The sequence below is a fragment of the Erythrolamprus reginae genome, chromosome 2 (genome assembly GCF_031021105.1).
Source record: "Erythrolamprus reginae isolate rEryReg1 chromosome 2, rEryReg1.hap1, whole genome shotgun sequence".
NCBI lineage: Eukaryota > Metazoa > Chordata > Lepidosauria > Squamata > Dipsadidae > Erythrolamprus > Erythrolamprus reginae.
Genome location: NC_091951.1, coordinates 218,149,741 through 218,162,713, shown reverse-complemented (window position 1 = coordinate 218,162,713; position 12,973 = coordinate 218,149,741). Strand labels below are relative to the sequence as shown.

At 47.8% G+C, this 12,973-nt stretch overlaps 2 protein-coding genes across 2 annotated transcripts in view; both read right to left on the bottom strand.

The window, feature by feature from the left end:
• The window catches only part of YIPF2 (Yip1 domain family member 2), a 365,318-nt gene that overhangs the window by 184,852 nt on the left and 167,493 nt on the right, over window positions 1–12,973 (bottom strand). The window lies entirely within an intron of this gene.
• Window positions 1–12,973, bottom strand: part of POSTN (periostin) — a 109,183-nt gene that overhangs the window by 65,619 nt on the left and 30,591 nt on the right. The window contains exon 2 of the mRNA XM_070741853.1: window positions 12,784–12,932. The gene's annotated coding sequence lies outside the window, so the exon portion shown is untranslated. The remainder of the gene's footprint in view (window positions 1–12,783; window positions 12,933–12,973) is intronic.

Genomic DNA, 12,973 nt, shown 5'->3' with positions numbered 1-12,973 from the left:
TTAATTCTAGGATGGAACCTTCTTTAATAACCTTCTATCCATTACTTCTTGTCCTGCCCTCAAGTCTTTGAAGAATAGGCTGTCCATCTGTTTGCTTGCCCATGGCTGCAATCGGGCCGGTGACCATGTGGTGCATCTAGCAGGATGGATTGAGTTCTTCCCCTCTGTGCCTCTGCCTCTGCCTGCTGCTTTGAGGGCTGGTCCAGCAGTCACAGTGTTCAGACGCACCCGCACTGCACAGGTTGCCCAGCCCCAGAGTGCGCTAGCCAAGGGGCCTGGGGGCTGCAGCTTCTGCCAGACATTGTCAGCCCTCACGTATGCTTGCCGCCTCCTGTCCTGGCCATGCCCACCTACTTCCCAGGGCTACTGCTCTTAATTGGGGCTTATTTGGGGTGTAGGGCTTAAATTATGATCATCCTAAAAATCATGCTAAGGCTAATTTTCTGGTTTGGTTTGGTTTTGGGAAAAACAAGGTACAGTGGTACCTCTACTTAAGAACGCCTCTACTTAAGAACTTTTCTAGATAAGAACCAGGTGTTCAAGATTTTTTTGCCTCTTCTTAAGAACTATTTTCTATTTAAGAACCCGAGCTCGGAAAAATTTCCCAGGAAATTTGAGAACAGCACGAAGGCCCAACCAGTTTCCACCATTCCCCCTTTAATCCCGGCCATTTCAGGCTTTTCTGGGCTGCCAGAGGAGCCTTTCAGTGGTGCTTAAGGAGGCTTTGGCAGTCCAAAGGAAACAAAGCATTTTCCTTTCTCTAGGACAGCGTTTCCCAACCGGTGTGCCGCGGCACACTGGTGTGCCGTGACACACCATGAGGTGTGCCGCGGCGAGAGGCGGCGGAGGAGAGTGGGCGGATCGGGCGGGCAATGGGGCAGGGTGGAGAAGCCAGGGGCGCGTTTGGCCAGAGGCACCGTGGGGAGGCAGGGGCAGCCGCGGCTCCCTTTACTCCTACTGCCGCACCTCCCTGCCCCTGCCTCCCCACGGTGCCTCTGGCCAAACGCACCACTGGCTTCTCCGCCCTGCCCCATTGCCCGCCCACTCTCCTCCGCTGCCGCCTCCTGCCTTGGGGCGAGCAATCCGGGAGTCCGGGACTGTGTGGCTTTGCGCCATGAAGAGAAAACGGCCGACTTTTCCCTGCTGCCGTTTTCTCTTCATGGCGCAAAGCCACACAGTCCCGGACTCCCGGATCACTCGCTTCTCCGGTCAGCAAAGCCATCTGCCCAGGAAAGCGCCGCGCTGGCCGGAGAAGCGAGCGATCCGGGAGTCCTGGACTGTGTGGCTTTGCGCCATGAAGAGAAAACGGCTGACTTTTCCCTGCTGCCGTTTTCTCTTCATGGCGCAAAGCCACACAGTCCCGGACTCCCGGATCGCTCGCTTCTCCGGTCAGCAAAGCCATCTGCCCAGGAAAGCGCCGCGCTGGCCAGAGAAGCGATCGATCTGGGAGTCCGGGACTGTGTGGCTTTCGGCCGGGCTAACGGGATAAGGCGCGAGGCCGGGCGCTGGGGACGTCTGGGAGGGCGAGGAGGCTGATGGCTGCTGCGCACTCCACTCTCTCTCCGGCTCTCTCTTGCTCCTTCTTTTTCTCTCTGTTGCTGGCGTGGTGAACGAGAGAGAAAGAGAGAGAGAGAAAAAAAGGAGGGGAGAGAGAATGAAAGAAAGAAAGCAAGAGAAAGAGAGGGAAAGAAAGCAAGAGAGAGAGAGAAAGAAAGGGGGGAAGGAGGGAGAGGGAAAGACATAGAGGGAGGGAAGGAGGGAGAGAGAAAGAGAGCAAAAAAGAGAGGAAGAAAGAAAGAAAGAGGGATGGAGAGAAAGAAGGGAAGGAAGGAAGAGAGAGAAAGAGGGAGGGAGAAATAGAGTGAAATGGAGGAAGAGATATTTTTTTTGTCCAAACTTTTCTTTAGCCCCCCCGCCCCCCCTTCAGTGTTCCCCAGAATTTTGAAAACATGAATAATGTGCCGCGGCTCAAAAAAGGTTGGGAAACACTGCTCAAGCCACTTTGCTACGGTGATTCCCTCGCACTGCCTCCCATACACCCAGGGCAAGGTTGCCTCCCGGAGCGTCTGGGCATGGAAAGGCAAAAGGGGGCGCTTCGCCCCGGCCAGATCAACTTGGCTTCAGCCAAACCGAGGAGTCACCACAGTGAAAGAAAGGCGACCGGCTACAAAGCGAGCAAGCAAGAGAAGAGGGGAGCCCTTCAGTGTGGGAAGGAAGAGGCAGCAGGTAGCTGCAGCAGCCACCACCTTTCAGTCAAAGGAGCGGGAGGTTCCCCCCTCTTGCCCACCTGGCTTTCTCTCTCTGGCGCAGTGTATGGGAGGCCGCCTCATGCCGTGTGTATGAGAGGGGCGTGCTCCTCCTTGCCGCCTCACAGTCCCTCCTTTTTTTTTAAGTCTTAAAGTTTTGGATTTTTTTATTCCCCTCAGCTCACTTTCTTCCTTCCTCACTTTCTTCCTCCTCCTCCCACCCAAATTCTAAGCTTTTATTTCTTTCCTAAAGGGTTTGCACGCATTATTTATTTTTACATTGGGAAAAATTGCTTCTACTTAAGAACTTTTCTACTTAATAACCTGGTCATGGAACGAATTAAGTTCTTATGTAGAGGTACCACTGTATTTAGAAAAAGGAGTCCATCATATAAACTAGGGGAAAATGACAATAGAGATCAATTACCAATTCAATCAGAAGTTAGATTTTTAATAGCAATTTAGTATGTTAAAAGTAAAGGCTTTCTTATAACATGGTCATCCTATTACAGGTAGTCCTCAACTTACAACAGTTCAGTTAGTGACCATTCAAAGCATTGAAAAAAGTGACTTATGATCATTTTTCACACTTATAACCATTGCAGCATCCCCATGGTCATGGTTGCACTGACCTGAGATTGTGTGATCACGTTTTGCAACCTTCTCACAAGCAAAATCAATGGGAAAGCCAGATTCATTTCACAACCATGCTATTAACTTAATAATTGCAGTGATTCACTTAACAACCATAGCAAAGAAAATCATAAAAAGTGGCAAAAATCAGTTAACAATTGTCTCACTTAGCAACATTAAATTTTGGGCTCAGTTGTGGTTGTAAGGAGAGGGCTACCTGTATATGTTATGCGTTGAATACAGAATGCAGTTGTAATAATTTGTAATTTACAGAACCTTCCTTTGTATGAAGTTCTGTTATGGACTCCATTTGGTGGCATGAGGTAATATACATTTAAGGTAATATACGAGGTAATATACAAGGTAACATCCACATGAGGTAATATACATTTAATACGTTTAAGAGATCTTTTTCTTGGATCTCTGTTAAACCAGAGAGATTCATGAATCCAAATGGTTTCCTGAGTCTCTTTGAGGGAACATAATTCAATAGCTGTTTTTTTCCCTCCAGATTATGATGTTTGACTGACTTTGAATCTGGGTGCAGGACAAGAAATAAGAGTTGGAACCTTAATAAAGAGAGATCCAACCAAAAACTAAGGAGAAATTTCCTATCAGTGAGAACAATTATTCAGTGGAACAACTTGCCTTCAGAAATTGTGGGTGCTCTGCCAGGGAGGTTTTTAGGAACAGATTGGACATTCACTAGTCTGAAATACTATAGGACAGTGATGGCTAACCTTTTTTCCCCCTGGTGCCAACAGAGAGTGTGCACGAACTATTGTGCATGCAGGAATGCCCTACCCATAATTCAATGCCTGGGGAGGGCGAAAACATCTTCTCCCGCCCTCTGGAGGCCAGAAATGGCCTGTTTCCCAACTTGTGGTCCACCCAGTGGGCTCGTGTTTCACCTTCCCCAGGCTCCAAAGGCTTACCTGGAGCCAGGGGAGGATAAAATGCCCTCCCACAACCCTCCAGAGTCTCTGTGCAAGCCAAAAATCAACTGGTCAGCATACACATGCACGTTGGAGTTGAGCTAGGGCAACAGCTCATGTGCCAGCAGATATGGCTCTGTGTGCCACCTGTGGCACCCGTGCCATAGGTTTGCCATCACTGGTATAGGGTCTTCTGGGGAGGGTTGCTACTTACCGCGCTACCAGTGTGATGCATGCGCAGCATGTGGGTCGCCAGCAAGATTTTGCTTCTCCGCATGCGCAGGAATCAAAGTCTCAGAAGAGGATTTTGGCGATTTTTTTTTGCTTCTGCGCATTTGCATGTGTGTGTCCCCTCATGAGATTTTGCTTCCTGTGCATGCACAGAAGCAAAATTTCTCTGGGACGTGCATGTCAGAGATGTGGAGCTGTGCGCGTAGCTCCATTTTCACTACTGGTGCAGTGTGGCAGGTAGCAACCTGATACTGGATCTCCTGCTTCAGCGGTTGTGGGGTGGTGACTGAAGTTACTAAAAGACCTCCAGACTCCCCTTCTGTTATTCTGAATTTGTTGTTCTCAATGTAAGATTCAAATGAATAGCAACATATATATATATTTGTTTTGAGCTTTCTTAAACCAGGGAGACTGCAGAAATAATGATTTTTGTGCTTCAACTTCCCAAGGAGAATATGAATCAAAAGCCGATGTTTGACTAACCTTGAATCTGCTTACAATGGAATTGTGCCTTCACTATAAGATGCTTCATAGGAGTTGCTAACATAACAATTCTCTAGGATGTTGTGTCATAGTGTCATAAATTGGTTTCTTATGAGGTGAAAATTATGAAAACAAATGTTGCTAGCTAGCAAAGGCAGGTAGGAAATTAAATATATTTTACTAATGTCTCTCACTGAAGAGAAAACAACTTGTTTGAATTTCAAAAATGCTGTCTTGGTCCCTTCAGTATATCAAACTAAAATCAAATCAAATGCATGAATGGATATATCTTTGTATTAAGAATGCCTTCGTTACAAGAAATTTACACATTAGTCACATATTAAAAAGAAGAGTACTGTATCTTCAGGTTCCATCTTAAAAGAATAAAAAAGTTGCAGTGGTGTTAGACTGCCCTCTTGTGGTAAGAGAAAGAAGAAACTACAGTGGTACCTCTACTTACGAATGTACGAACTTTTTCAGATACGAACTGGGTGTTCACGGTTTCTTTGCCTCTGCTCACGAACCATTTTAAACTTACGAACCATCGGTTCTCTCGGCTGCTGTTGCTGCGAGCAGCGGGCCAAACAAGCACTTTTAAGTTTGTAGGCTCTGATGATTGCAACTGCTACACTACACTATTTCTGACAATTGGCAGTCCAATCTCTTTTTGAAAGCCTCCAGTGATGAAGCTCCCACAACTTCCGAAGGCAAGCTGTTCCATTGGTTGATTGTTCTCACTGCCCGGAAATATCTCCTTAGTTCTTGGTTGCTTCCCTCCTTGATCAGTCCTTGTTTCTGAACTGTGCAAAAAGTTAACTACCACTTTATCCGAACTGGTGTGAACCAGCTGAATCCCACCTCTGAAAATAGCTTGACCCTTTCCTCTCAAATATTGGAACCCTGCTATCATGTCTCACCCGGTCTTTCTCTTCACTAGACTAGCCATGCTTATCCTGTTCCTGTAACCGTTCTTCATATGTTTAAGTCTCCAGTTCCCTAATCATTCTGGTTGCTCTTCTCTGCACTTTTCCTAGAGTCTCAACATCTTTTTTATAGCATGTTGACCAAAACTGGATTCAGTATTCTAAGTGTGGTCTTACTAAGGGTTTATAGAGTGGTATTAGTATAGTATATTCATATTTAACTGGTTGTCCACTAAGATTCCAAGATCCCTCTCACGGTTAATGCTATTAAGCCTGGTTTCACACAGTCTATCTGTGTACAGTGGTACTTCTACCTATGAACGCCTCTACTTATGAACTTTTCTATATAAGAACCTTCTCCTATATAAGATTTTTTTGCTTCTTCTCAAGAACCATTTTCCACTTACAAACCCGAGCCTCCGAAACTGTAACTGGAAAAGGCAGGGAGAAGCCTCCGTGGGACTCTCTAGGAATCTCCTGGGATGAAACAATGCCAGAAAAGGCGGGGAGAAGCCTCCGCGAGGCCTCTCTAGGAATCTCCTGGGAGGAAACAGGGCCTCCACTCTCCCTGTGGTTTCCCGAATCGAACACATTATTTGCTTTTACATTGATTCCTATGAGAAAAATTGCTTCTTCTTACAAACTTTTCTACTTAAGAACCTGGTCACGGAACGAATTAAGTTCGGTACCACTGTATTTTTGGTTTTTGTTGCCTAAGTGTAAGACTTTACTTTTTCTCTACACCAAATTTCATTTTGTTAGAAAGGGCCAGCGATGGGTTGCTTCTGGTTTGGCCCGGTTCTGAAAACTGGTAGCAGCGGCAGCAGTAGGAGGCTCTGCCCACCCATCCAGGATGCTTCCGCGCATGCATGTGGGCAAACCAGTAGCAGTGGGTTTTAGAACCCACTACTGGATAGGTTCCAGTGTTCACGTCTGTCAAGATCCCTCTGAACCTGGATTGGATTCCTAAAGTAACAATGTAGCTAATTTTTCCCTTGTTGGCACTTCTTTTATGGACTGATTTGGTGACATGCAGCAAACAACGAAGATTCTCAGTTTGATTGTTTGAATATCTTCTAAGTCAAAATTTCCCCAAATTCCCCCAAATCTGCTCTTTGACTGAGCTAGAAATCTTAGAATTGAAAGTGGTATTTCTGCATTGATTATAAGGGTGTCATAAGGATTGCAACATCTCCCCTAAACCAAAAAGAGATTCATAAAAACCAAGCCATATTCTGGATTCTCCTTGTGAGGGACAATATGAATCAACGGATTTTAAATCAAACCTTTAACTGAGCAGGAATCTTTACTATTAATAATAGAATACTGTATGCACTAGTAGATATTTAATAATAATAATAATAATAATAATAATAATAATAATAATAATAATAATAATTTATTAGATTTGTATGCCGCCCCTCTCCGAAGACTCGGGGCGGCTCACAACAAGCGATAAAACAATATTGTACAGGCACAAATCTAATATTAAGAAAAAACTAAAAACCCTATCAATTTAAAAAACCAAACAACATATACATACCAAACATAAACGGTTCCGGAGGTATTCTGGTCCAATGCCATGTAGGGCTTTAAAGGTCATGACCAACACTTTGAATTGTGACCGGAAACTGATCGGCAGCCAATGCAGGCCACGGAGTGTTGTAGAAACGTGGGCGAATCAGGGAAGCCCCACGATGGCTCTCGCGGCTGCGTTCTGCACGATCTGAAGTTTCCGAACACTTTTCAGAGGTAGCCCCATGTAGAGAGTGTTGCAGTAATCGAATCTCGAGGTGATAAGGGCATGAGTGACTGTGAGCAATGACTCCCTGTCCAAATAGGGCCGCAACTGGTGCACCAGGCGAACCTGGGCAAACGCCCTCCTCGCCACAGCCGAAAGATGATGTTCCAATGTCAGCTGTGGGTCGAGGAGGATGCCCAAGTTGCGCACCCTCTCTGAGGGGGTCAGTAGTCCCCCCCCCAGGGTAATGGACGGACAGATGGAATTGTCCTTGGGAGGCAACACCCACAGCCACTCCGTCTTGTCTGGATTGAGTTTGAGTTTGTTGACACCCATCCAGTCCCCAACAGCCTCCAGGCACCGGCACATCACTTCCACTGCTTCGCTGACTGGACATGGGGTGCAGATGTACAACTGGGTATCATCCGCATATTGATGATACCTCACCCCATGCCCTTGGATGATCTCACCCAGCGGTTTCATGTAGATATTAAATAGCAGGGGGGAGAGGACCGACCCCTGAGGTACCCCACAAGGGAGAAACCTAGAAGTCAACCTCTGACCCCCCACTAACACCGACTGCGACCGACCGGAGAGGTAGGAGGAGAACCACTGGAGAACAGTGCCTCCCACTCCCAACCCCTCCAGTCGGCGCAGAAGGATACCATGGTCGATGGTATCGAAAGCCACTGAGAGGTCAAGAAGCACCAGGACAGAGGACAAGCCCCTGTCCCAGGCCCGCCAGAGATCATCCATCAATGCGACCAAAGCAGTTTCCGTGCTGTAACCGGGCCTGAAACCCGACTGTTGGGGCCCTAGATAATCAGCTTCTTCCAAGGACCGCTGGAGTTGGAGCGCCACCACCTTCTCAATAACCTTCCCCATAAAGGGAAGGTTGGAGACTGGACAGTAGTTATTAAGCACGGCTGGGTCCAGGGAAGGCTTCTTGAGGAGGGGGCGCACAAGTGCCTCCTTATAAGGAGCCGGGAAGGACCCCCTCCCCAAGGAGGCGGTGACAATCTCCTGGACCCAGCTCCGTGTCACCTCTCGACTGGCCGAAACCAACCAAGAGGGACACGGATCCAGTAAGCAGGTGGCAGAACTCACAGCTCCAATGGCCTTGTCCACTTCATCAGGTGTCACCAAGTCAAACTCCTCCCAGACAGATGGACAAAGACGTTTAGCCCCAGTCACCTCGACTGACTCATTGTCAGCCTATACTGCTATACAATTGGAGTCGAGTTCCGCTCGGATCCGAGCGACTTTATCAGCGAAAAACGAGTTAAATTCCTCAGCACTGCCCTGCAAGGGTTCCCCAGTTCCCCCCTGATTTAGAAGGGAGCGGGTCACCCTAAACAGGGCAGCCGGGCGGGATTCCGCTGATGCAATCAAGGCGGCATGGTACGCGCATCTTGCCGCCTTGAGCGCCACTTTGTAAGTCTTAATAAAAGCTCTTACAAGTGTTCGGTCGGATTCGGACTTACTCTTCCTCCATCGCTTCTCTAGACGTCTCTTCTGGCGTTTCAACTCCCGGAGCTCCTCGTTGAACCATGGAGCTCTACGGGGTCTAGTGCCACAGAGAGGTCGCAGTGGCGCAATTTGGTCAAGAGCCTCCGCTGCAGCCTTGTTCCAGGCCTCAGCAAGAGACTCTGCCGAGCTGTGGACGAGCGAATCTGGTAAAACCCCAAGCGCCTTCTGAAAGCCCTCAGGGTCCATCAGGCATCTGGGGCGGAACCTCCTAATCGGTTCCGCCTCCCTGCGGGGGAGGATTGGAGCCAGGAAGTTGAGCCGCAGTAGAAAATGGTCTGACCATGACAAAGGCAATGCTTCTAAGCCCCTTAGTCTCAGACCACTATTCAATTGCTCCGAGAGGAATACCATGTCGGGTGTGTGTCCACCCTCGTGAGTCGGACCCTGAACTACTTGAGTCAGGTCCATGGCTGTCATGGTGGCCATGAACTCCTGTGCTAATCCTGAGGAACCGCCGAGCGACGGCAGATTGAAGTCCCCCAGGACAATGAGTCCGGGGAACTCCACTGCCAGCCCGGCCACCTCTTCGAGCAGCACAGGCAGGGCTGTTGACACGCAGCTGGGAGGCAGGTACATGAGTAACAAGCCCACCTGAACCCCTAAGTCCAACTTCACAAGGAGTGACTCACAACCCGCGATCTCAGGGGCAACGAGTCTACGCAGATGGAGGCTCTCCCTGGCTACAATAGCCACTCCTCCCCCCCTTCCCTGGGGTCGAGGCTGGGGCCATATCTGAAACCCAGCTGGACATATTTCCGAGAGAGGCAGCCCTCCCTCTGGGCCCAGCCAGGTTTCAGTAACACATGCCAGATCGGCCTCCTCATCCAGGATTAGCATTTCATAGTGAATGCTAAAATAAGACCAATCATTGAGGTTATGTCACCCCGAATCCATGGAGAGGGGCGGCATATAAGTCCAATTAATAAATAAAATAATAATAAACTAGAAAAGTGGAATAAACTATATTTAGGTGACAACTGTGAATTTGCTTTTGATTTCTGCAGTAACACTGCAGTTAATTCTAATTTTTCCTTTGTTGGCATTTTTGCTATAGACTGCATTGTGACATGCACTAAAACAGCAAACATTCTGTGTTTGATTTTCAGAATTCAACAGATAAGACATTGGCAGTTTAACAAAGTTACCCTGTAGATTCTGAAAAATACTAGTGGTGGAATTCTACATTTGCCATCGGATGCTTTAGATTATGATCAGGGATGGCGAACCTATGGCACGGGTGCCACAGGTGGCACATGGAGCCATATCTGCTGGCACATGAGCCGTTGCCCTAGCTCAGCTCCAATGTGCATGTGTGTGCCAGCCAACTGATTTTTGGCTTGCACAGAGGCTCTGGGAGTGCGTTTTTACCTTCTACCAGCTCCAAGGAAGCTTTTGGAACCTGGGGTGGGTGAAACACCAGAAGTTGGGAAACAGGCCATTTTTGGCCTCCAGGGGGCATCCAGGGGGCAGGGGAAGCTGTTTCGCCCTCCTCGGACGTTCAATTATGGGTGTGGGCACTTGGGCAAGTGTGATAGCTCTTTTGGCACCCAAAGAAAAAAAGGTTCGTCACCACTGGATTAGATTAACAGAGTTGGAAGCGACCTCGTAACCCTCTCTCAACAGAGGGGGGGGGGGATATGACATAATCTATCTCCAGTTTACAATATGGTCCTTTCAGCAGTTCCAAGAAGGATCCTCACCCATTTGCACTACTATACTCAGGTAACACATTCTCTAAAAGAATGATAATAGACCAGCTGTCTCCAGGGCCGTCAATAGGCCGGTACTACTGGTACTGGCGTCAGGGGCCCGGCCAAATTGAAAAATGGGGGGGGGGCGGTTTTGCCAGCCCCCTGGCGCCTGCAGTAATTTGTGCCCAGTGAGCAGCTCCTCGCACAGGCGCAGTACCGGCCCTCTCTTGCCGGCCGCCTGCCTAACCAACGGGAGCGGGACTCATTTGCAAGAAAATGGCGCGCCCTCTGGCCCTCGCGAAGCAGGACTCGAAGCCCCGACGGAGCCTTTGGCAGCGCGGTCCTCCCGGAATAAAGTAAAGCATGCAACGAAGGTAGGAGCCCCTTCGGGGTGGCGGCATTGGGGAGTGAGGCTTGGGCAGCCGGGCGCTCGCCTCATCCGGGCCCGGGCCAGCAGAGTAGTTTGCTTTTGCACCCTGTCTCGAGCTCCGTTGGTGCCAACCCGGCCCTCCCCACTTCAGAGAGAGGGGGGAGAAAGAGAGAGAGAGAGAGAAAGGGATAGAATGAAAGGGAGAGGGAGGGGGAGAGAAAGAAAGAGAGAGAAAGAGAGAGAGATATATAAAAAGAGAAAGAGAGGGAGGGAGAGAAAGAGATAAAGAGACAAAGAGACGGGGAGAGAAAGAGAGAGAGAAAAAGAGAGAAAGGGAGAGAAAAAGAGAAAAAAGAGAGATAAAAAGAGGAAGAGAAAGAGAGAAAGAGAGAGGGGGAGGGAGAGAAAGAGAGAGAAAGAGAAAGAAAGAGAGAAGGGGAGAGAGGAGAGAAAAAGATAGACAAAGTGAAAGAGAAAGGGAGGGAGGGAGAGAAAGAGATAGAAAGAGAGAAAGAGACAGGGGGAGAGAGAGAAAAAAGAGAGAAAGAGATATAAAGAGAAAGAGAGAGAGAAAGGGAGACAAAAAGAGAAAGAGAGGGAGAGAAAGAGAGAAAAAGAGAAAGAGAGAAAAAGAGAGAGAAAAGGAGAGAAAAAGAGAAAAAGAAAGAGAGAGAGAGATAGAAAAGCAGGTGGGGGGCGCACCTATTTTGCCAGCCCTCGGATGGGCCATAGGGATCCGGTGTATGTGGAGGGAGGGGTCCCCAGCTTCTGTTCTGCAGAAGGGAAGCCAAAGCCCCCGCATGGGTTATGCAGAGTGCCAGTGTTTGGGGCAAGGTGGGGGTCTTCCTTAACCCCCATTTCTTTGGCGGGGCTAAGAAGCCTGCCTAGCAGGGTTGGTGTGTTGCTGAAGGTCTTGTCGAGGGAGACCAGTGGAGCCCCCCCACCCCCGCTCCCATTCCCAGGGAAGGGGGTTCTGGCATCACTGCCACTGGCTTTGGAAAGAAGCCCCCGGCCTCTTCAGGGGGTGGAGGGAGAGGTCCGTAGTGTAGGGCTGGACAATGGCTGAAGACCAGTTGACTGCAGCTTTCAGAATTCCTCAGCCAGGAATATGGAGAAGACAGTCTGAAAATTTAAAAGGGAAGGAAGGAAGGAAGGAAGGAAGGAAGGAAGGAAGGAAGGAAGGGGATGGGGAGGGAGGGAGGAAAGAAGGAAGGAAAAGAAAAACAAAAAGAGAAAAAAGAAAGAAAAGGGGAAGGAATGAAGGAAGGAAGGAAGAAGGGAGGGGGGCAGACACTTAGGCTGTATGGGGCCCCAAAATTCCTGATGGCGGCCCTGGCTGTCTCCAAGGAGAATAAATACTTCCATTTACCACCACCCAGTCGGAAATGAAGAAACTTCTTGGATCAGAAGTGAAAGCACCTTTGGGATTTCATAGGGATTGCAACAAATTTGTTTCTTGAATCTCCCCTAAGCCAAATAGAGATTCATGAAACCAAGTTTTCCTGATTCTCCTTGCAAGAGAGAATATAAATTAACAGCTCTTTTTAAAAATTGACCTTTCACTGAGCTGGAAACTTTAGTTCTAATAGAGGACTTCTGCTTTCCCTATGAGGCCTCATATGGATTGCAACATGTTTGTTCTTTGAATCTTTCATAAGACTGAACTGGTAACTTTTGTTCTCCCTCTCCCACTTTTTTTTATTAGTTCATAATAACAAATACAAAAATACAAAAGCAAATAATAGGAAAAATAGGATGGGGAGGAAGAGAAAAATATAAATAATGGAAAAAGAAAAAAGACATTGATTCCTGGGTCCCTTTGGTGCAGTAGAATAAGAAGCAACATCAAACCTCAACTTTTTACTTTTACATAGTAGTATAAACTAGCCATTTCTATAACAAAAGGTCTATCTAATAAGTAAAACCCAAAATCAAATTTCATTTTTTTCCCACCCCAAACACAAAGTCCAAAAGCGGTTCCCAAGTAGAAACAAAAGTACTTTTGGGTTGTTGTTTATTTCTTTTATCAAAGCAGTCAATTTAGCCATCTCTGCGAACTCCATCAGCTTCTGCAGCCATTCGTCCACTGAGGGGATTGAAGCATCCTTCGATCCAAACTCTACTAGACAGATGTCCAATGCTGGTTGATCTAAAAAGTATAAAAATTGAAGAATGTTGAATTGAAATGTA